This window comes from Hoplias malabaricus, chromosome 1 (assembly GCF_029633855.1).
Source record: "Hoplias malabaricus isolate fHopMal1 chromosome 1, fHopMal1.hap1, whole genome shotgun sequence".
In the NCBI taxonomy this organism is placed as follows: domain Eukaryota; kingdom Metazoa; phylum Chordata; class Actinopteri; order Characiformes; family Erythrinidae; genus Hoplias; species Hoplias malabaricus.
In genome coordinates this window covers 28,538,252-28,562,864 of record NC_089800.1, presented here as the reverse complement: position 1 = coordinate 28,562,864, position 24,613 = coordinate 28,538,252, and the positions used below count along the sequence as shown (strand labels likewise).

Here is a 24,613-nt window from a genome sequence, read left to right as displayed (position 1 = left end):
CAGAGGAGACTAGACTGTCTCTTAAGCACTACCCTGAGGGTCCTTAGTCCAGAACCCATCGGTTATTTCACTGTTCGCGCACACATCTGGCAGCAGTAAGTCACCAGGTTGAGTAGGTGTGTTTGAGCAGGGATGTCTCCAGACTGTGCTGGACGCAAGCCCTAAAGGTGCTGAACTGAAGACCCCTTCAATATGTCTATTAGAAAGACAGGTGTGCTTTACAGAACTCTAGAATGGGGAATAGTAATGACCACTTCTTCATCAGAGAATTCAGCTATTAAAAGTGGGTATTCATTATCCGTTGAAGAATTTTCCCACCATGCTTAATGGGTAGAAGAAGTGTAACTCTCCCAGCTTTGGGCTGTGGAGCAGTGGAACTCTGTTTTTTGGCATGATGGGGTTCCATCCAGTACCTTTGCAATAAGCTTGGAGTGGTGCTTGAGATCCAGAGCTAAGCTGGATGCAACATCAGTCCCTGACCTCTTTAAGACACTTGTGGCTAAATACAATCAAATCCTCACAGTAATGTCTCTGTATGTAGTGTGAAGCCTTTAAACTTACAATAATAGACTGCCTGGGAGCCCTGTGGAGATATAAGGTTCCATTAAAAGAAACCCGGTCATGGTGAGGCTATATTTGAACTTGACTGAAATTATGCTGTATTAGACCCTATTCACTCTGGTGCTGTAAGTGTGTGATTGTTCAACTAGGAGCCCCTATTTGCCCTGATGACTTCACTTTCATTGTTAAAGGGAACGTCTGTGATTGTGGCGAAACACAGTTCTGAGTTTTACATCTTTTAAGGTGGAACAGTGTGTATGAGGGGGAAAAAAGACTGAAGTGTAACTGGATTTGATTAGTTTTGTAGCACTTTCAGTAATGCACTTAGCCGTCTCCAGAGTTTGGAGATTTTTCCATATTAAATTATTATAATCTGCAAAAAATAAGTCAATTCTACTCATCTATGTAGCAGGAATAGAGCAATATCCTCAATTCAGTTCATGCTTTTCAATCTTTGGAGTTCCCTCTGTCTAAAATACTCCACAATTCAGCTTATTTAGCTTTAAATTCTAAACATTTTACAGTGAAACTGAAAACCTGTCCTTAACATCACAGCACATTGTGTGTGGGTAACGACATGTTGCGTTAATGTGCTTTCACTTTTTCCCAAAAAAGAAAAAGGTGCTAAGTCGTGGACTTTTCTAATGTCAACAGCAAGTATATGATTCACTTTAATACATATAAATTTGAACATGTGTTTATATATTTAATGTATTTATTTATTAAGACACTGCAACAATGGCAAATGACAATGATCCAGAATAAACCTCAGCATTATTACATGAGCCCCTTCCAGGGTGTATCCCCGCCTTGCGCCCAATGTCTCCAGGTAGGCTCTGGACCCACCGTGACCCTGAATTGGATAAGTGCTTACAGATAATGGATGAATGAATGAATGAATAAATTATTACATGATTAAATTGCTCAAATATTCAAACATCAACATGTAACTTTTCTTTCATGGCTCTGACATGTGCTTTTCTGTCAGACTCTGTTTCCACGGTTACAACATAAACAAAGTTTACCTGCAAATAATTTAGTGCAGAAATTAGGCTGTTGCTGTAAGGACAGGAATGTGGGGACAGGGGGACAGGGTCCAGCAGGGTCCAGCATGTCTCAGAGATCATTTGGAATCCAATTACTCAAAGCTCCTTTAGAGGTGGTCCGGGATGTATCATGCCACATCATATCTGTAGTGTGAACTCATCCTGATTCATCCTTGACAGCAACAAAATACCATCCCTATAACCTATGTCATTGCCCTGGATTCTTTGTGTCTGACCTCCATACATTAGCCTAGCAGACCACTCAAAAATCTGTAAGACCCTGTACTGAGACATGAGCAAGGATCAGAAGGACATTTCTCTCTGAAAACAAATGCAGTGAAAAAAATGAATAGTAGTACACAATGCAGTCCAGCGGAAGTTGTGTTGAATTCCTATCACAAGTGGTCACTCAAAGACTAGTTCAATAGTCTTTTGATAGTGCCTTAATCACAGATTACCCCAAAATACACACCAATTTGAGTTTGAAACTGTAACAGTTGAAGATGTAAGACATTTCAAGATCTTTTTTCTTTCGTCTTACAGAACACTGCACTGAGGCTTTTAACACTCACCACAACATAATGATGCTCTTCATGGCCTCCACAGATGATAGTATAGACCAGAGGCTGGTTCTACTCAGTCTAAGAAAAAGTACTATTTTACAAAGATGTTTTTTTCCACCAGGGGGGCTCAAACCCCCTCAAAATAACTCCAAATAATATAGGTCTAGGAGAAAAACACCCCCCACACCCCTTACTCAAATAACCCAGCAACAAATAACAGCAAATAACTCCCTCGCTTTTCACAAAGCCTTTACTCTCAAAGCCACACTTAAAAAAAAAAACTTAACATAGAAGACAGAAAATCGCACCACAGTTTTTCATAATATTTCTAGATTATGATTAATTATTTGTAGCTTTTTTTGTGATCCCCAAACAGGCTCCAGTCCACTGGTGGTGTTATTTCCCTTATTCCACACAAGCTCTGTTACGTACCTAAAAAGGAGTTACAGGAACAGTGCTGTAACCTGTTGTGAAAGAATTTTACTCTAAGCTTCTAACCTTCATCTTTGTGTTATTGACTGTAGTTAGGGTTAGGATTATGGTTTGGGTTATTGCTCAGTGTGAGAATTAAATTGAAAATCTTGAACACTTTAGGAATTCTGGATGTGGTATGTACTAGGTCAGTTATTCTTAGAAAAATTCTTAAGAAATATATTTGAATTTCAATAACCTCTCATGACAAAAATGAGTCTGGGTTGAGAACCACTGAGGAACAGAACGTTAGGTTTAGATTTAAATGCAATATATATATATATAATATATTTTGTAAATAGAGAATAGTCTAAATCTGGTTGTACATCACATAACGTTTTAATTGTAAGCTCTGTAGATAGAGCCTAAGGTTGCGATACCCACTGCTAAGCACTGGGTTTAAAGCAGATGAAGCATCATCTTCCATAACAGATAATTTAGCATTAATAATAACTCCAGGGTGTATTCCCACCTTGTGTCCAGTGATTCCAGGTAGGCTCCGTACCCACTGCTTGGGTCCCATATACTACTATTGTTTTAGTCTGTGCAAACTGATTATGCTCATATTTAATATGGATATGGGTCAGTTTCCCATAGCATTAGCTCTTTTGGCATCACACACAGACAGAGAAAGAGAGAGAGTGAGCAAGCACACAGAGGGAAAGCAGAAGGAAGATGGACTGCCAAATGATGCTAAATAAAAGTGCTTTACTTGGACATCATAGTCACTGATCAAAAAAGAAAGATAGAAAAAGGAGTGAGAGAATGTGCAAATGAACTTACATGAAGTGAGTGTGTATGGTGATGAGTATGTGGTCAAGAGTGTGTACAAGGATGAGTATGTGGTAGTGTATGTGTACAGTGAAGACTTTGTGATAAGAGTGTGTACAGTGATAAATACATAGCAAACATACATAGTGAAAAACTGTAAATATATGGTGAGAGACAACGACAGAAATGATTCAGTATAAAAAACAAACACACAAACAAACTCTCAATGTAATCAAAACACCATGTAACTATATATAGATACAGATGTCAACATCAGAGCTGATGTTTTGACTAATGGTAGCCAATCAACCGTAACTGAGCCTCTGACAGCTGAGGTCCAATGGGCTGAGAGTAAATAAACAGATCACATGATTAAGCCAAGGCCCTAAATTGTTTTGACCTGCCTTTACAGAGATGAGTGTGTAGTAATGCTGCGGTATGTGCATGACAGGGATGAGTGTTTGATAGAGTTTGGTGAGTGTTTGTCAGTTTTAGCGAATACATGATGATGAATATCCTCGCTGTCCAATTAAAAAAAACATATCTCCGTTTTTTTTGTGTATTCCTATTTTACTGCATCATTTGAACACGGCAGTTGTCCTTCATGTCGTCGGAAAATGCCATGAGGAATGGACCAATAGAAATGCTTCAAAATGATTTGAAATAATATTTTCTATTAAAATATTTTAATAGAAAATGTTAATAAATACACCGCGACCCTGAAATGGAGAAGCGGAGAAGAAAATGATGATGATGATGATGATATTAATAAATAATACATTATTTTTTCCCTTCTCCTGTAAAGTTATTACTTTGGGAGATGCATGTTTTTAATTGGACAGTGACAGTATGTTAATGACTTTGAGCTTTGTGGGGATGAGTGTTTGTTAGTGTTTAATGGTGATGAATGTTAGTATATTCAGTTGGGATTGCTTGCGATGAGTTCATGGTAATAGTGCTTGATGTTTGTTAGTGATTGTCTTTGAGGATAATTGTTTGTTAAGAGCATTATGGGGATGAGTGATTGATGATGTTCGTGTTATATGTATGGGTTGTATGTGATGGGTTTATATAATAGGTTTTGTACACTTTGGGGATGAGTAGATTGGGTAATATTTGATGGCTAGTAAGTGACAGAGTACTCGGTAATGAATATTTATTAATGATAAGTAGAGTTGACAGATACTGTAGTAATGATGTAGTGCTGTATTAATGGTTTACGGAGTTTACTGTGACGTGATGTTTAATATCGGCAGTGTTTGATGGTGACGAATGTCAGTATATTCAGCTGGGAAAAGTTTGCGGTGAGTGTGTGTGATAATGAATACGCGTGTGCATGTTCAGGCCACCAGCAGTGTATCAGTAGGGAGTATATCATCTCGGCTCCAGCTCCATCTCTCCAACCTCCAGCGTGGCTGTGATTTCAGTCCCTGCAGCAAGCCTCTCTCAGGCTTGCAGGTATTTTTTTTCCCTCCCCTGTCTTTCATTGGGTACATCAAAAGGACAAGCTGCAAATAGATATAAGCAGGGATATCAAAATACTATTCACGAATTTTAAACCTGCATTTCTATCACACTTGCCTCTGCTGCTCATCACCTCACTCTCTCCCCAGAGACACACATCCAAGCCGTGGCGGTGGCTTTGAGCGGCGGGGGGAACCAGACGAGAGCGACAAAGATAGGTTTATGCGTGTGTGTGTGTGTGTGTGTGTGTGAAGCCGCTTTGCTCTCTGAGCTTTTTGCCTGGGCTCTCCAAGAGCACTGCTGCCCTGCCTAGGGCACGTCTTTAGCCGCCTCTGTCTAACCCACAGGAAATGAACCATCTGCTTTTTTTTTTTTTGAGCATGCATGGACACGCACTTGTCTCATACACACACATACTCTGCACACACTCAGTATCTTTGCCAGACCCCTTCCCTCCCTCCTTCCCCACCCTTTTCAAATCTCCAATCTTGTGTTTCCTCACTCCTGTCGAGCCGGCTTCAATTACATCCCCCCCAGCTTATGTCTTGGGTGGATTACACAGATTCTCAGTGGGCCGCTGGTATGTAGGCTATGCTGTGCTGCTGATTTTTGTATTTTTTTTCCCATTCCTAACACTCTTTTCTCTGCCCAAAGACAATGATTTTGTTGGCCTGAGCCTTCTCCCTCCTCCCCCTGAAGGATCACAAGAAAAAGGAAATCCGAGCATCATCGGGGGCTCATCGGAGAACAACAAAATCAACAACAACAACAACAACAAAAGAGTCACAACAAAAGCGCAGACCTCATTCTTCTCTTCTCTTCTATCCTATCCTATCCTCCCTTACCCACTTGTTTCCTAGTTGCGTTGCAGGTTCTTGTTTATTTTTAGCCCCGCAAGACAAAGACAACAACAAAAACAACAACAAAATCCATGTCTTGTGTTTATTCCTTCCTTGGTCTTTCTTCGCCAATTGGGTTGGCCTCACTTGGCGGTGACCTACTTGGAGGGGAGTGAAGGGCGGGGTTTAGCCGAGGTTTGGGAATCGGGGGCATGCGGCAGCTTTGCTGGCCAAAGCCCACGTGTCCCGGACCGGATTGCCACAGTGCCAGCCTCAGGCTCTCTATCAAGGACTCCTCCCGCAATCCGGCTTCCGTGTCCCTCTCCGGTCCTGCATTGCTCTGATTCCAGCCCAGCGAGTTGACGGCGATCATTTTCAGCCGCCAGTCTACATTGCGTTGCGTTGGATAGATACTGGATCAGCCATGACACTTGATCAATGGTAGCAGTGGATGGAAGAAGAAAAGTCTATTGTTCTTTTCACATATGCATTTAACTCCTTAAAGATAAACCTCAAATGCCACAAATCCTAACAACTGCAGAGCAATGTGAGTCTGTATTGTTATTTGTTTTATAGTCTTCCATTATTTAGCCACATATTTGCAGCATAATTTGTCCTGCAGATTGTTCAGTCTGTTGGTGCAATCCATGTTTGTATACAGCTTTTTGATTGGTTGTACGTTTTCCAATTAGCAAATTATTATTTGTTGGACTATTTCCCCAGAGAAATGAATGGGGTGCTACACTTCTTTTGTCACAATAATACACGAGTAACACCCAGGCAACATGCACGAGGTAACATCAGCCACCTTAAAGCATTCTAGCAACCTGGGAAAAAAGCAACCACCTAGCAATATGCTAGCCACCACCTCTGCTGATTTTGCATCAACCTGACATACTATACTGCAACCAACAAAGCCACTACCTGGGACATCTTAGAAGCCCTAAAATACTATAGCAAGCACCATAGCAACAAACACCTTAGCAAACACCCAAAATAGCATAGCAACTAGCATATAATCCATACAGGATAACGTCTTAATTATTTTAAGTGCTTTTCCACTGCATGGGATTGGCTCGAGTCGACTCAACTGAACTCTGCTTGACTCTCGTTTAGTTGGTCGCTTTTTACTTACCCAGCTACCCCATGAAACGAAGCAGATGATGTCTCAAAACCCAGTCTCTATATGGAACCACATGCTTTTTTGGAAACCAACATGACGCCAGTAGTTACGCACTGTTTACTTGTTATGTTATAAGCTGGCATTTCGTGGTGATTGACAGGTCTCTCTGGCCAATCAGCGCTCGGTTAAAAAAAAAAAATGTACCCAGTTCCAGGGACCAGAACCGGATTTGCCCAGTGGGAAAACAAAAGAGTCAAGACGTGTAGGTTCTATGCTGTGGAAAAGCACACAGGGAACCTTAGCAACCACCCGAAATAACATAGCAACTGATTTAGCAACTGCCTAGAAACTCCCCAGAACCACCATAGCAAGCACCTAGCCACACCATGGAAACCACCTGAAATACTATAACAACAACAAAAATCCTATTAGAAGTACCGTTATATTCAGGAAATACACTTCTCTAGTTGTAGAATCATGAATGGAATGTACTTTTACAATATATTCAAAGCACACAGCTGAATCTTAATAACCATTTTAATGTCTCATTTTAAGACTTTTAATGTACAGCATATACTGTTATATTTTAGTTGTTGTTGTACCTGTACAGTACCTATTTTCTATCTGCTCTCATGTTGCTGTAAAAGAATTCACCATGCACAGCTTTACTGTAGTCACAGCATAATAAACTTCTGAACTGAACAAAAATCCTACTCCCCCCACCCCCCTCCCCAAAAGACTAGCTCCCAAAAGGCTGTGAACGTTCTTCTCCTGAACGATGTGTCACTGTAGCGGCTCTCATTTTCTGAAACCCTGTAACCTGCCAATGTGAGACAGTGCTCTTTTGACAGGCCCGTTAGCACAAACAAAAGCAAGTGGGCTTCGTTAGGCTTCAGATTCCATGTTATTCCTGCTCGTTGTTGTTGTCGTTGTTTTTGTGATCTGTGACGGCACAGTAAAAAAAAGGTAAACACGTTCATATCAGCTGTTGTTTTTCATCTCCGTTTAATTACACACATTAAGCCCAGTTAACTCCTAATGAAGATCTCCGGTTCCTTCTGCTAATCCAAGAGAAGCAGCCACACTGGTGCAGTGTTGATGAAGAGAGGATCGGGGGTGGGGGGTGAGGAGGTGGAGGACAGTTATTGACACCGTAAACAGCACAGTCTTCACTTTGGAAGAAGGAGGATTTGAGGGGGGTGGCATCAGACTCAGCACTGCATAATACGCCGCATTGTTAAGCTGTTTGTGCAGTCTAATGCCTTGCAGTTGTGTAAGTGACAGAAGGTTACGGTATGCAGTATTGCATGCCCTGAGCGTTCTGACCATCTGTGGGTGCACTGTAATGCACCGAGGCAGACGTATGGCCCAAGAAATGCAAACAGTTTCAGTCAAAGTCTTTATCTCCTGTAGCTCTATGCTCTAAAAAGTGATGTTAGAACAGAAGGCCGGTGGGTTGCCAGTACATCAGTTTGCCTTGATGGCCTTTGGGCCACAATAAACATTACACACTCATCTAACCAAGACAAAAGTAAAATGGTTTGAGGCACTCACACTCAGACAATCCCCCAATCCACCTGCATAGACATAGACTGTAAACATGAATAAGTTAGCAGAACTCAAATATATATATAATACTTAATATATATATATATAGTCAAATGTTACACATTTAATTTAAGTGTTTTCGCCTTCATTTAATGCTTAATACAACTTAAAAAAATATGCATTTCTGGTACTCAATACTATGAAGTACTATTAACTAATCTAACCATAAATTCAATCATTGTTTGTAACCATGGTGCCCGATCCATCACAGGGCACCACACACTCACACCTATAGACACTCCTGCCTGGCCAGTCCACCTACCTACATGTGTTTTTACACACCAAACTCCTCAGGGAAGTGACCTGATATGGGTCTCGAACTCACGACCCCAGGACTCTGGAGCTTTGTGACAGTGATTCTCTCTGTTTCACCACAACCCCTTGCACTGAAATAAACACATGAACCTGTCCAAATTCACTAAAAGCAGTGAACCCCAGACCATCTGGCATCTTGGCTGAAAATTGCTGCACTGGTCCGAAGTCTGTGATTTCAGACGTAATGCTGCATAAACTCATAACATTTCTGTTCAGTTAAACCTGTCATATACTACTATTTTTACTTAAAACCACAAACAGGACTCACAAATACACTAAATCACAAACATTTAAAATCTAAATTAAGCAGAAATCTGCTAAATCTTTTTTGAAAGTTTCACAAACTCAAAAAAGAAGACATTGTTAAAAATAATTGAATTGTGTCTTAAATCAGCCATAAGATCCCCTAAAAACAATTAATTATCAACCAATTTGTTTCTTACCTCTTGTTTACCTTGTTAAGTTTCCTTATTCATGAAAGCGTTGGTTTTAATTTTTCATTGCTACATACTGTAAACTGGAGATACTGTATACTCTACAAAACACAAACTCTAAACTGACTTGGGCTTACATGTCTGGACATGTCTGACTTTCCTTGTTCTGTGAAACAGGCAAAGATAGAAGTCCCTAACTGAAGCTCAAGTGGTTGTAGGAAGAGCTAGGTCTTGGTATATAGTGTGTTTATGATTCCAGATTTGGCACTTGTTTTTGTTTTCTGATTTAAAATTATACCTGGGTCGCAATTGACCCTAATTGACCCTATATATATATAATTTTGTTGAAATAGAAGTTCCTGACAAATTTAAAAAGTCTTGATGCAACAAATTTATGGAAATGGTCAAGGGTCGGAGGGAGGGAAATGGGTCGGTCAAGACACTAACACAAAGGACAGGTTAAACTGAGTGCAACTTTCTAATATATTTAACTTAGAATCACTCAATCCAGTTAATTACTTTGAACATTAGGGTATACGGTGTAGACAAAGACTCAGCCCCGAGACCCTGGGGCTACAATGTAGTGACACCTGTCACCTTTAGGGAGCTGAAATGGTCTCTGGGAACATTACTGCAGTTATATTATGTGGTAACATATTGTCCATATCATGCCGTGCACTTACTAATATGTGATGTACCCCTCGTCTATCTGTCAGTGAGGTGGGGTGAGATTTCCCATTAGATAAGACCTGCTTGACATGGAAAAACACACTGTAAACGAGATGGGCTGATGGCCAAGCATTGCTCATATTCATAGCATGTTGGCTGATGCTTTTTCACCACAGGCCTCCAACCTGAAATGGCAGAGTGAGGGGTGTTCAAATGGCCTTTTCTGCTTTTTTTTTTTTTAGAATAACAGCACTGCTCTGAAATGATGCACTCGCTCGCACTAAGAACCAGAAGGGGGAAAAAAAAAGAACTGAAATCCCATAATGCTAAGATGGTTGTAGTGGGCTATTTTTTTTTTACCGGCTGATCTCCTAATCTTTTTAATATTGGCCTCGCTGGGTATTTTATGGGTGCGGGATTTTACTCTTTATCCAGTTGGATCAAAGCTCGGTGAACTATGGGAGCCCCATGAAAAGCCACCCTCGCTACGAGGACGTGTCAAACAGATTGGCTAATCACAGCACGGAAGCTGCGCCTTGTGTGGGGAGATTGCTTGGGAAAAAAAAAAAAAAAACTCTGACAACAATGCAGTGCTTTTTTACTTCCACTGAGAACTCTCTCTCTCTCTCTCTCTCTCTCTCTCTCTCTCTCTCTCTCTCTCTCTCTCTCGTACTTATCTCTCGGTGTTTCTCCTGAGGTTGCTGTCTTAGTTAAAACGTTCCCGCACGTCTCCCACTGAGGGACTTCCAGCATTCGTTTTTTTTTCCTGTCATATTTTCCCCCTCCATTTTCTCTATTCCTGTTCTCTTGGCTGCCTCAGAACCTCTCCGCCACTCTCCAAACTCCAGGGGCCTCTTCCTCCTTCAACTCCCTCCTCTTCTTCCTCACTCAGAAAACCGCTCGACTTCCATATGGCCACGCAGGGAAGCAGCGTACCCGTTCTGTCGCGTCCCTCTCCCTCTCCGAAGATGCCGACTCAGACGCCGGCACTGGGCCTGCCAGCCTTCCCCAAAATCACACGCTTCTTAAAGCCGACCTGCAGAGAAATGGAAAATAAAAGGAGGGAAAGAGCCAAAGGACTCATGGGGGATTGAAAGAGAAGCCGAAACATTTTGTCCCCGTCTTCCTCCGACACTCGAGTGACAACAGGCTGGGAGTGGCGGAGTATAATTCTGTTTTAATGCCTCCTATTGGATCCAGATGAAACAGATTGACTACGTCTGTCCAGGGAATACAACCTGTTTCTCTATTTCTTTTCTGCCAGTATCCCCTCCCTCCCTCACTTCATGTCTATCTCCCTCCCTCGCCTCTCTCCATAGGGACTTCCAAACCTACACTTGCTGGTCTTCTGTGTGGCCCTCGCTGCCTGAGTGCCTTCACGTCTTAATTAAAGCTTTAAAAAGTGAAGAAACGTTAATGGATTTAATGGCGTTTCCAAAGTTTCCACTGCCTTCGCTTCCGTGCTGGTTTTTGCGCACTTCACATTTTACTGTAACCTCTAGCTCTCCTGCTAGAAGCTTGCGCACACTAAAAAGTATATCAAATGTTTGTTGTTTATATCATGTGCTTGTTGATGCTTGCACTAACTGACCCTTTCCATCGTGGCTGTTGAAAGCTTCTCAGAATCCTGGCAAAAGTCCCGTTCGTCTAACTGAGAAGTTGGAGCTGTTGTTATCAAAACACGTCCGTTTTAGAGCCTTTCCTTAATTCCCGTTTAGATTTAGTTTGTATGAAAGTTGGCCAAATGTTTGTGGGGATGTGTTCAACCAACATTGCCCTTTGATGGCATTCGGCCACAAGGAAGTTTGTGAGGTCAGGCGCGGGTGTTGGAAGATAACTTCCAGAACCCAAACACCATTCCAACTCATTCCAAAGACACTGGATGGAGTTCCATCACTCTGGAGAACACCACTCCACAGCTTAGTGCTTGAGGCAGGCTTTCTACTCTGATTGCCTGTGCTTCTCAAAAAGCATTGGGACTTTAAGCTCGTTTGTAAATGCTCAAGAGCCTCATTGACCACTCAGTAGTTCTACAGTCAAAGAACTGTCCACCAAGCCAAGGATGGACTATGGTCTGCAAGTTTCGAACTACCCCTACTCCTCTACCATCGTTCTCCAGAAGTTACATAGTGCACTTTCTGCAGTGCTTAGCCTGGAGTAGCAAAGACAGAAGCTCCGTTCTCTCTATTACAGGTAAGTGAAGTATCTCAATGGTTTTGAAGCTGTCCAGTATTATTTTAAAACCTATTCTTTGACTGTAGATTTCTACCTTTTAATTTTTTACTTTTTTAATGAGAAAAATATGCTTTATAAATAACATATTATGTATTAAAGCATAATAATACCTACTAAAAAGAATGTAAAGAAACATACTGGTTTTATTAAATGTATTTACCTTGAAGATCACACAAAGATGCTGGCGGAGGTATAGGAGACTGGGGCAGTTTTTCTTTACTTTACTTTTCTTAACTTACTCACTACACACTTAATGCTACAATGCTACAAAAACAGCGATATGATAGAGATGCTTGCACGGCAAGTTAACCACGTTATCTACAAACTCGCTAAGCTACCTGGTGGATTAAGCTCACTCGATCGTAACTCAGATCTCGGCTCGCATCATAAAGCAAAATGTCCACCGAGTGACAGCTCGTATCTTAGAAAATCCGTAAGTTGATTCACTCGTAAGTCAAGGTTTTACAATTTTGTCCTTTCATTGGCAAGTCTTCATGCAATGCTGTGTAGTCTGTTTTCATTTCTGCTTTTACAGTTGTTTATGTGTTCTTTTGTGCTGAGTATCTTTAGTAGTTTTGTATAACAGTCAGTGCTAAGAACGAGGCGTAGCCATGGGTGGGCCCATGTTACACAAATTGGACCAAGGCCCACCCAGTCAGCCAGAGCCTATAGCCCACATATGAGTTCACTAGACAGAACTAATGGAGAATAAAGCTGACTGACTTTTAGAATCAGAGTAATTTTTTTTATACATAAAAATCACATTAGATTAACAATTTTCCTTCATTCATTTGAATTCAGACAGTTAGTAACCGTATATGATGGAAGCACATGGAATACAAGCAGGAAACACTGCATAAAAGTACTCCCTTCCCTTCACACACCCACCATTGTGCCCACCCAGTAGTGCAGTGATACTCAGACACTAAGCCTTTCCTGATTTGTTTAGTTCCTGTGCCGTTTGAGGTTTGGCCTAGGTCTAATGTTATGTAGATGTACTTTCACAGGGCACATGTGTGGACTGTATTGTGGGTTTGACTGAGAGTGTGGGCTGCAGGTGGCCGGATCCTTCCTGGCTCGGTCAGTCTTCTTTGCTCAGGGGACCCGACGCAGCCGGACGCTGCCGATTACATCTGAGACCATGTATTAGAAGAGGTCAGACGTACAAAACGTGCACCTTTTTTTTGGGCTTTTAATGGCTTATGAATATTTAAGTGGTGGGGTCAGAGCCGGCGAGACGAAAAAAAGAGAAAGTGAGCGAGACTGTAAAAAATCAATGAATTGGATTTTTAAACGGGAGCCAATGTAAAAGCGAGGGAGAGGGTGAGAGGGGGAGAGAGGGAGAGAAAAGACTGGAAAATTACCTGATGTTTAATCGCTGGAGATGCGCGGTGGGGATGAATTAGCGACCAATTAGCGACGGCTGTGTTCGCGTGTGGCTGTTTGTGTGTTTTTATATATATGTATGTCTGTGTGTGTGTGAGTGTGGGCCCTTGCCAGTGCCTTTGTATGCTTCTGTCTGTTTTTGGTGTACATATCTGTGTCTGTGTGTGTGTCTCTGTCTTTGTGTGTGTGTGTTTGTAAGTCTCACACACACCGTCATGCCCATAAATTAAATTTCTCCAGTCAGGGAACATGAAACAGGAAAAAAGAGGTGGGGAAATAAAGGCCGTTCCACCGTGAAGGGATGTACGCCAGCATACTTTTAGCTCATGGCGTCTAACAGCATAACGTTCTAAAAACGAAGCGAGAGAGGGAGAGTTGTGCATTTTTCTATCTGTGCTGAGCTTGGCCAGGCCAGATAGTGATTCCTCGCTGTTTTTCTGCCCTTGCCACAGTAGCTGGCGGCTGATAGCGCCATTCTGCATGCAGCTTTTCTACACAGGCATGTGGCTGAGGGCACAATGCAAGAAATTCCATCAGTTCCCCAATGCTGGAGCCTTACGCGCTGAAAATGGGGGCGAGAGAGCACTGGATAGAGAGGGGGAGAGAGAGATTTGGATGGGATGAGCTGTAGATAAGCAGATAGTGAGCGAGTGAGACGGAGAGTAATGAAAGTCTGTGGCTGATGGGAAGGTAAACATCATAACTCAACAACTAACAAAAATCAGACAGAGACAGATATGGTAAAATCCAGGCATTCATCCCAATGTATGCATAACAGTGAATGAACCTTGATATTACAGCTCTGTACCCTGTTTCAAGGAAGGTGCCATTCATGAAAATGAGATCCATGGTTCCCATAGGTCCAAGTTGAGAAATATACCAAAGTTACCCACCAAGATCGGTCGAGTAACTTGAGGAAATGAACGTATTTTCCTCTAAAGCAATAAAACATGGATTAGTTAAAGTATTCACTGTAGGAGTATGATATGAGGTGGTCCTGTGGGCAAACAAAAACCAATGTAAACTCCAACTAAAAGCTGTTGGATATACATTAACACTGTATAGCGTATAGGAGGCAGTTTGGGGGTTATTTAAGGGGGTTTTGTGTTGTTGTGGGTGTTTGGGACTTGGTGTGTGGTGGTTTCTGCTGGTGGAGTGTTATTCACCCTCCAGAGTTTGAGGTGAAGGCAGGATAAGAATCTCTACCAGGTTAACCATACACCAATCCCAAATCGCAGCTCGTTCCCTTGCTTCTTTTCCCCTTGAAAGCCAATGCAGTTTCTGAGCCGTGCCTCTGATAATGTCACAATAGGTGGCATCTGTTTTGTACTGTTCATGGTCCAACATTTTCAGAACAGAACTTGAACTTGATCAAAAATGTGTAGATTTCCATTCCATGGTATCCCAGTCAATGATTAAGCCTCTTCCTGCACTATACAGTATTTTAAATTGTGATTTTCCATTGAAATTGAAAGAAGGAAACAGTCCAAAGCTAAGATTAATCTCTACCTGGGAAACCAGTCCTAAACATTTCACACTCACTTTTACTCTAATCTTGGCCACAACCCAAAGCCTGATCCAAAACCTAAATCAAATCTGTAGATTAGTTTCAACTCAGGATCTAAACATAAGTCTCACACTGTGGATAATCACCAAGTTGCACCAGATGGTGAAGTCAGTCATTTTTAGAACATCTGTACAGGATCCATATGGGAGTCTAAATAATGTCACCAACTTATGTATGTATATGTACCTGACCATTTCTAATTAGCATTCAAGCTAGTCATTAATCACCCAGATCACACTACTCACCAAAGACGAGTGAGCCCGGTATTAATGTCAATTCATACATGTTTGGCTTAAATATATACACATGAATTTCTGACACCTACATGGCATGCAAATAAAGTTTTAGCTCTGCCCCTAAACCCAAGCCTGACCCTAAACCTTCCCCTGACATGACCCTTACCTTAATCCTTAAACCAGAACCTTAATCCTGACCTTAGTCCCAACCCTAAACTTAAACAACTAAACAGAACTTCAAGTTTAAACCCAATTCTAAACGTAATCCCAAAACCTTAGCCCTAACCCTAAGCTCAGAAGGTTAGAAGCTGCTTGGACTGTTTTCTGTTTAACGCCACAACAGTTTACAGCACTGTGTCTGTTATTCTTCTTGAGGTAACAGAGTTTAAATGTATTTCACAAGAAAACAGCCCCACCAGTGGAAGGGAGCCTGTGTCATGACCATAAAAAAACAGCTTCAACTCAAAATTGTAAGTTAAAATATTAAGTTAAATCCAAATAGAATAACTATTTATTGTATTTACTCATGACTTTAAGTCAAGTTTGTCTTTGAACAAGTTGATTTGACTTCAAACTGCTCATTGTTTCAATTTAAAAACCTATGTTGAAAGCCATGCATTTATTCAATTTAATGAAGGTATTTAAGTTTCAAAGAGAAATTTCCTTTTCTTAAATTTAAATATTGCGACAACTTGTGTCAAGAAGAACTACCAGGTTTCATAGCTGTTGTTAACGCTCTTTATTAAGACTCTGTGAAAAGAACGTCAGAGAATAAGAACAAGCGACACATATCATTTGGGCGAGGCTTGTAAGAAGAGACTCAGCTGGAACCTCACCAAAACTGCTGTGTTTCACTCTGAGGGTAAGGGCTCTGACAAAACACAGTTTTCGCTTCAAAGAAAGACCTAATTGGCCCAAACAACCTAAAAACATCCTATATATTACTCCCACCCAAACAGCACACAACAATGAAGATAAATCGCCGAAAAAAAAAGTGAATAAGCTGGGCCCGCAGTGCATGCTGGGAGCTTTTCCTGAGCATACCAAAGCCCCGCCATAGCGATAACTCACGATTTCAAGTTTGTCACGCCTTCGTCCTGTCAGTCTGTTGTCCCCGCCATGTGCTTTATTTGCACATGGCTCTGTTTTGTTTATGTCCTGGTCTCCACCTCCTCGTCCGTGTCATCTGTTAACCCGTCCTTCTCGTTATCTGTCTCAGGTGCGTCTCGTTTGTGTGAGTATTTAAGCCCTCTTGTCTCTCATCCGTTTGTCGTACATTTCCCCTTTATCCTGTGTTTTGTTGGTTACGGTATTTAGTCTGTCCGTCTGTCTCTAGAGTTGCCCCGTTTCTTCTCCTTTTTCGTCGTGTCGCTTTTCGTCCGTCTGTCCTGTTTTCCCTGTCCAGTTTCCTTTGTTTTATTTAGCTTGTTTGGCTCCTTGTTTGTTAATTTCCTGTTTTAGTATCGTTGTTTTGTTTATATTAAATTCCCGTGTTTTAGCGAATGCGTCCGCCTCCCTCAATCCGCCCCTCACTCCTGACAGAATGTACGACCACAAGGACGCAGCTAGCGCGGATTACTACCTCAAGGGGTGTGCCGTTCGCCGGACTCCATTCCGCACAGGCCCCAAAGATCCTGTGGGGGAGGCTTTGAAAGCGGCCTCGGAATGGAGTCGCCGGCTCCAGCTCCTGCCTGGCGCTGCTCCGGATCCTATAGCGGAGGAGTCGACTCGGGAATCGAGTAGTTGCGCCAGCGGGAGTCGAAAGAGTCGGCGGAAGAACCGTGCTGGAGTTCCCCCCTCGCTGGAGGATTACCCCCTCAGGTCCGGGGAAATTTTTGGGGGGGCGTTAAGGGTAGGGGCTGTTAGCCTCACCTCCGTACCTCTGAGGTTTGAGGCTAACAGGGGCGCACCTCGAGGTGATCTAATGGGTGCGCCTGTCAAACCCCCTAAACCCTTTACAGCTCCAGCGCGAGCCCGGCGAGCAGCACAAACTCCTGTCCTCGAGAGCGCGGCGCGCGGCTCCCCTGCCTCCGAGGAAGACGTCGCAGGTTCCCCTGCCTCCGAGGACGACGTCGCAGGTTCCCCTGCCTCCGAGGACAACGTCGCAGGTTCCCCTGCCTCCGAGGACGACGTCGCAGGTTCCCCTGCCTCCGAGGACGACGTCGCAGGTTCCCCTGCCTCCGAGGACGACGTCGCAGGTTCTCCAGTCCCCGTGATGGCGGCACCCGCCGCTCCAGTCCCCGTGATGGCGGCACCCGCCGCTCCAGTCCCCGTGATGGCGGCACCCGCCGCTCCAGTCCCCGTGATGGCGGCACCCGCCGCTCCAGTGTCCGTGATGGCGGCACCCGCCGCTCCAGTGTCCGTGACTATGGCGGCACCCGCCGCTCCTGTCCCCGTGACTATGGCGGCTCCCGCCGCTCCTGTCCCCGTGACTATGGCGGCTCCCGCCGCTCCTGTCCCCGTGACTATGGCGGCTCCCGCCGCTCCTGTCCCCGTGACGATGGCGGCTCCCGCCGCTCCTGTCCCCGTGACGATGGCGGCACCCGCCGCTCCTGTCCCCGTGACGATGGCGGCACCCGCCGCTCCTGTCCATGTCCGTAGGTCGGCCCGTAGGACTTCAGGGCCGATCCCCAGAACTGTGCCCAGGCTGGTTCCTCAGACTGCCCCACAGACATTAGCCAGTCCTGGGCACCCCCCTGTTATTTTGGTTCCCTTGTCTGTCCCTGTCCTGGTTCCCGTCTCTGTCCTTGTCCCTGTATCCGTGTCTGCCTTTGTGTCTGTCCCAGTCCCTGTTACTGTATTCATGTCTGTCCCCGTAAACGTCTTGGTCCCTGTTCCCCTACCTAGTCCAGTCCAGTTTCCTGTTAGTCCTGTCCAGGCCCCATTTCAACCCTATGTTCCGTCTCCTGTCCAGTCCTTGTTTCAACCCCCTGTCCAGTCTCAAGTCTCGTCTCCTCTCCAGTCACCGTTTCAACCATCGGTCCTGTCTCAAGTCCCGTCTCCTGTCAAGTCCCCTGTTAGTCCTGTTCAGTCCTCGTTTCAACCCTCAGTCTCGTCACATGTCCAGTCCCCTGTTAGTCCTGTCCAGCCTCCCTTTCAACCCTCTGTCTTGTCTCAAGTCCCGTCTCCCGTGAGTCCTGTCCAGTCCCCTGTCAGCCCTGTTCAGTCTATGTTTCAACCCCCGGTTCAGTCCCCTGTTAGTCATGTCCAGTCTCCGTATCTGTCCAACGTCCAGTCACCCGTCTTGTCTCCAGTCCAGTCTCTGTCTCAAACCCCTGTCCCGTCTCCGGTCCAGTCTCTGTTTCAACCCTCTGTCTTGTCTCCTGTCCAGTCCCCTGTCAGTCCTGTCCAGTCCCTGTTTCAACCCTCTGTCTTGTCTCACGTCCAGTTCCCGTATCCGTCCAATGTCCAGTCACCTGTCTTGTCTCAGGTCCAGTTTCCCTTCCAATCCCCTGTCCAGTCTCCAGTCCCGTCTCCGTTCCAGTCTAGTGTCATGTCACCTGTCCTGTCTTCTGTCCAGTCACGTACCCCTGTCCAGTCTAACGTTCCTATCCTGTCCAGTGTCTTGTCACCAGTCTCTGCTCCCGTCCAGTCCCAGCACCAAGTTCTGTCACCTGTCCCGTCTTCTGTCATGTCCAATGTCAAAAACCCTATCAAGTCCCATGTGTCCACTCCTGTCCTGTCCAGTCCGTTCTCGTCTCTTGCTGCCCCCCTTTGTCAGTCTCCTGTCATGTCCCATGTCCTGTCTCGTATATTCGGTCCTGTCGTGTCACCAGCTCCTGTGTCTGTTCCCGTCCTGTCCTGAGTCCTGTTACCCGTTGGTTTGTTGTCCTGTCTTGTTTTCCGTGCCCTCTCCAGTGCCAGCTCCTGGGGGGTTTAGGAGTACGCGCCCGGGAGTTGCGCGTTCTTGGGGGGGGCATCTGTCACGCCTTCGTCCTGTCAGTCTGTTGTCCCCGCCATGTGCTTTATTTGCACATGGCTCTGTTTTGTTTATGTCCTGGTCTCCACCTCCTCGTCCGTGTCATCTGTTAACCCGTCCTTCTCGTTATCTGTCTCAGGTGCGTCTCGTTTGTGTGAGTATTTAAGCCCTCTTGTCTCTCATCCGTTTGTCGTACATTTCCCCTTTATCCTGTGTTTTGTTGGTTACGGTATTTAGTCTGTCCGTCTGTCTCTAGAGTTTCCCCGTTTCTTCTCCTTTTTCGTCGTGTCGCTTTTCGTCCGTCTGTCCTGTTTTCCCTGTCCAGTTTCCTTTGTTTTATTTAGCTTGTTTGGCTCCTTGTTTGTTAATTTCCTGTTTTAGTATCGTTGTTTTGTTTATATTAAATTCCCGTGTTTTAGCGAATGCGTCCGCCTCCCTCAATCCGCCCCTCACTCCTGACAAAGTTCATTTCACTCCTTCAGATTTCCTCTTCACTGGAGTAATTAAAAAAACTTGAGTTGAAAGGCAGAAAACTCAAAAAATCCCGTTGAAATCACAAAAAGTAATCTGATAATTTAAGGTAAACGACAAAAAGATGTTGCTTAACTAATGTTTTACAATGTGAAAATGATGTCTTTTCTTTGTCCCAAAACCTATACCGGAATATGTTGCACACCAATAAGTAAGAATTATAGAAATGAGGCCTAAAATAAACGTGCGCTGGAAAACCAAATTCCAAACGCAACTAACTCTTCCCAATTGCGTGATCGCACGTTGTTTCACACAAATAAACATCATCAGCATAACAGTGGCTGAAAGGGTGTCAAATGAAAGACAATAAGCGTGCGGATGTGTTCCATTTGAGCACATCTAAATCTCTTCTGATGCAAAGCCACTGCGCCGTTGTGCGTCTGTGGTATTATTAGAAGGTGCGTGAGAATCGGAATGCGACACATGCAAGCTATTTCCGTCTTCAACCGCTCGCTAAAAACTTTGTTTCAATTTCAGCGGTGCATCTGGAACCCCTCCATATCTGACTCACGTTCTCCCACCTCAGAGGTAAATATGGATTTTTTTTTTTTGGAGTTTCTTTTTCGACATATCACCATTTTGGCTTTAAGAAGCGAAAGTGCTTTGAGTTGTTGGCGGGCTTTTTTTTGTCAGTGCTCTGCTGAAGCTTTGTGGCTCTGAAAGGAGCCTCTGTGCTGGAGGAAGCCGTTGATGAAATAGGACGAGTGTTATTGAGTGGTAGGCTATAGACTCGGAGGTAATATTGCCATGCTGGGTGATGAAAAATTCATGGCGCTAACTTGGGCTAGGTGAAAAGCGCCCGCTCGTCGGGATTTCATTTTGTTCTGTTTGATTTCCTTATTGGCTGCCTGACTCCGCACCCCTGTCTTATTCCACCGCCGAAAGCGAAGGCCTAAGCAGCTCTAATGAGGGTGTGTAAGAGAGAGTGTGTGTGTGTGTGGGAGCGAGAGAAGACTGTGTTATGCACGCATGCGCTCCGACTCATGTCCACTGCTTTCCTTATCTGTTTGACAGCACTCAGATGAGTGTATGCGCTTGCTCTTGTCTACTGTGCACATGTCTTTCTGGCTGCTTGTGCATTTGCGTGTGTGTGTGTGGTAGAACCCTGTCAGGCCAGTGTGTGTGTGTGTGTGTGTGTGTGTAAGTCTCTGCATGGAGAAAGAAGGATGTGTGTGGAATCCCAAGCGGCTGACCTGTCAGTCATAAGAGAGTCAGAGAGCTTGTTGGCCTGTGATAAGTGCGTTTATGGAAAAGGCCTGCTTGCCTTTATCTGCTCATTGCAGCTTTAGATCACGAAGAAAGGGATTGAGCTCGAAGTGGGGGAGTGCTGGGGAGAGTGTGTTGGGGGGTGAGGGTGGGGGGTTTAAGATAAGAGATTTCTCTACTTTACCTGTCTCATATAGCCCCCCTCCCCTCCTCACAGCACCACCAGAGGCACCTCCTGAGACGCAGCCCACTTCACTCCTCCAGATGAGTGCTGTAGAGATGGCCACAAGGCTCCAGACGAAATGGCTTCAGATCTAACGGCAAGGCCGGACACTCTGGAGAGCAACTGCTGGAAGAACATCATCGGTTCAGGGAGTGGATGCAGGCGAATATCCCACACTGAAGACTGATAAAGGACAGCACTTTATTTTGAAAGTCGTCTATGGCTTATCTACAAATGTTCAGATTGTTATTGACCTCTCCAGGTTTGCAGAGCAGTTTTCAATCATAGACAAGAGGAATAATGATTTCAAATATAACAGTAAATGTGCAGTGTAAATATTTTTCTATTTAATCTAATTATTGCTAATAAAGTAGTAATAAGCAGTAATAACTGGTTTGTTAAAGCTTAACAAAATGGGACCTTCAACACAAATTATACATTATACACTAATGCCCTTGTTAAGCCTTCTTAAGCTAATAGATAGCACCTGATTGCGTATAACAATGTTGTTAAGCAGTAACTAATATTGAGTAAACATATTATAGATGACTTGTATTTTTGATCCATTTTATTTTTATATAACATATTGGGTATTCATTAAGATACCCTTATTAACCCTTACCAAGCCATTATCTGCTAACACACTTAGCAATGTAATAAGTGGCTATGTGTTACTATGTTGTTCCACAGTTATAAGGATGAAATAAGAAATTTCATTAACACTTCTTAAAAGTTGGAATCATGTTCTCCCTGTCCAGAACAGCTGATTTTAGTGCCTGTTCCTTTAAATGATGACAAGCCACTTACTTTTCATCCCAACCTAAGTGCAGAGGAGCGAGGGGTGAGGAGCAGAAGCTCTGGTTTTTAACTGTTTTCGCTCAGTTGTCTTTCTTCTCTATTTCCTTCTTCTCAGTTTTTACACAGTGATCCTACTTGTGTTCTTTTTTTTCTCCATTTAATCTCATATTTGTGCTCTCACTTAAATGCAGATCCATACAAATGCTATGATTGGATAGACTCAGACATGGGGGCGGGGCAATTCAAAGTTTCAGCACTTGATGTCAGAGGTAGATCAAAATAAGAAGGGCTCATCTTTTCCTCATATTTTCTGATCAGGCAGCCCACCAAAACAAACTGGGTGGTCTTATAAATCAGTGTGTGGTGCTAGGTTCCTTTAAAGCAGAGGTTCTGTTTCTACAGTAGCCCAGAACAGACAAACCAAATGACATGTTGGAAAGGGAGGGGTGAGGGAGGGGTATTCAGAAGAAAGATTGGATCAGTCTTTGCCAACAAACTTTTAGTTTTATAGTGTGGTTCTGGATGAACCGCTCTGAACAAAGTTGCTTCAGGAATATAAAATGCATCAGTGCAGAACACCCAGAGCTGTGCCTGCATACCTGATCCAAATTTCCAGAGGCCAAGATAACCACCTTTGACCACTGGAGAAGAAGTGCTCACACACGCTTTCATTAGTCTAGCGCTATCTCCACAATCAGCCAAAGACAGCCGTGGACCTGCTGCTGGAAAAGACCCACCTCCACCAGGCACGGAAGGTGTGGCAGGTGCCGTATTTGCATGTGGATTGCATTTTAAATGCTTTTCTTAAGCAAATATGTATGCTTTGTAGGCCTCTACAACCTCAAGCTACATTCGGGTCGCATCTTTTATTGAGTGATTTATCGAGTGTGTTTGTGCGAGTGTGTGGGGGTCTACTGCATTAGAATTTAGAGTAGGGCTAGTCATCATTTTGGCTCTTTCGTGATAAATCCTAGCTGCGTTATGTACTGTTTCGTTGCTTGATTTCTTATGCCTTAATCTAATCTCGTTCAAGGTAAATATATTAAGGCTGGAGCAACTGACCACCAATATTTGGTCATCAGAGTAATCATGAGGCTATGGCTATGAGCCAACCAAGGTAAAGGAACACCGGTTATTTAGCGTCCAAGGAACTGATCTCATTCACATCTGAACAATCTCGTTATTCACATCACTAATTTCGGATGAATTGGGAAAGATCTGGAGGTATCCAATCTTTCCAAAGGATTTGATTCATCAGCTTCGTTTGGATTCCAAGAGCAAAATCCCCATGCTTGCTACTGTATTTATGAACCCAAAATGAAGAGGAGTGCATTCTTTCGCTGGTGCTCCCGAGCAGAATCTCATGTTTATTTTAGCCACAGGTAGCCTTGCCTAATTCCCAGAGTTAAAAACATTACAGCTCCATCGTATTTTCTATTCAGGCTGCACACCACGTTCATTAACATGTACAACTGGGTCTCATTCGTGGGCAAAATAAGAAGTGAGAAATAAACAGCGTTCTGGGTGAGCTCTAGATGTCTGTCCTCAATAGTCCCCTCCAGGAGCTACAAAGAAACACAGGATCACTATGGATGGTGCACGTCTTTTGCAGTGCATATAAATTATGGGTACAAGACGTTTCATGTGTTCAAACACTTGCTGAAATCATTTGTAATTATTCACCAACTTCAGGGTTCACCCATTGTGCACAGCCGGGCCTCAAGGTGAATTCAAATATATTTATTTAAAAGACCATTTCAAGGATTAGTTAATTATATATGGAATATGATGTGTCCTTCATGGACGTCCATATTGTCACTGTCCAATGAAAAACATGTATGTACATCTTATTTGAAACCAGCAGGTGTCCTTCACATTGTCTGAACATTTCATGATGAATGGGCCAACAGAATTTCTCCAAAATTACTTGGAATCAAATAATTTTACTGTAACTTACATTTTTATTGGACAGCGACAATGTGAATTTCTGATACCTTCCCAGTGTGAAAAAGCTGAAACCTCACCATAACCTTGACCCTAACTCTATGGTAGTAACATATCACAGGACATCACACACCCAGTAACTATCACATACACACACACACACCTGTGGACAGTTTCTCACACTCCTGCAGAGCTGTGCCCTTTGGTCCACTGCTGTTCACTCTGCTAACTCACAACTGTGCATCAATGCACAGCTTAAACCACATCATTAAGTTTGCTGACGTCACGACTGTGGTGGGTCTCATCAGAAAGAAAAATAGCACAGAATGAGGAGCCAAAGACTGACTTCAGAAGAACAGGACGGGATCACGTTTGGCTGAAGGTCAACGGCTCCACTGTGGAGCATCATATTCCTTGGGGTTCACATGGACAAGTATCTCACCTGGTCCCTCATCACCATCACCTAGAAAGACCAGCAGCATCTTTACTTTTGACTTCTCAACAATTAGTGATGGGACTGTACACAGCTGAACACTTGCTGCTTGAAGAACTGTGGAAGAGACAATCACTGTTATCCATCTGTCACATTTACACCAATGTAAAATGTTTACAAAGCATTAACAGGTTAATATGCTGTGTACCTCTCTGTACCATTCTGCACTTTATTTCACTTTACATCACTCCAGTGTGAACTGAGACTAGTC

General features: G+C 43.6%; 1 long non-coding RNA gene across 1 annotated transcript in view; it reads left to right on the top strand.

Annotated features, from left to right (window-relative positions):
* The window catches only part of LOC136686487 (uncharacterized), a 57,307-nt gene extending 35,702 nt beyond the window's left edge, over window positions 1-21,605 (top strand). The window contains exon 3 of the long non-coding RNA XR_010800325.1: window positions 21,162-21,605. This is a non-coding gene — a long non-coding RNA (uncharacterized lncRNA). The remainder of the gene's footprint in view (window positions 1-21,161) is intronic.
* The last annotated feature ends 3,008 nt before the right edge of the window (window positions 21,606-24,613 follow it).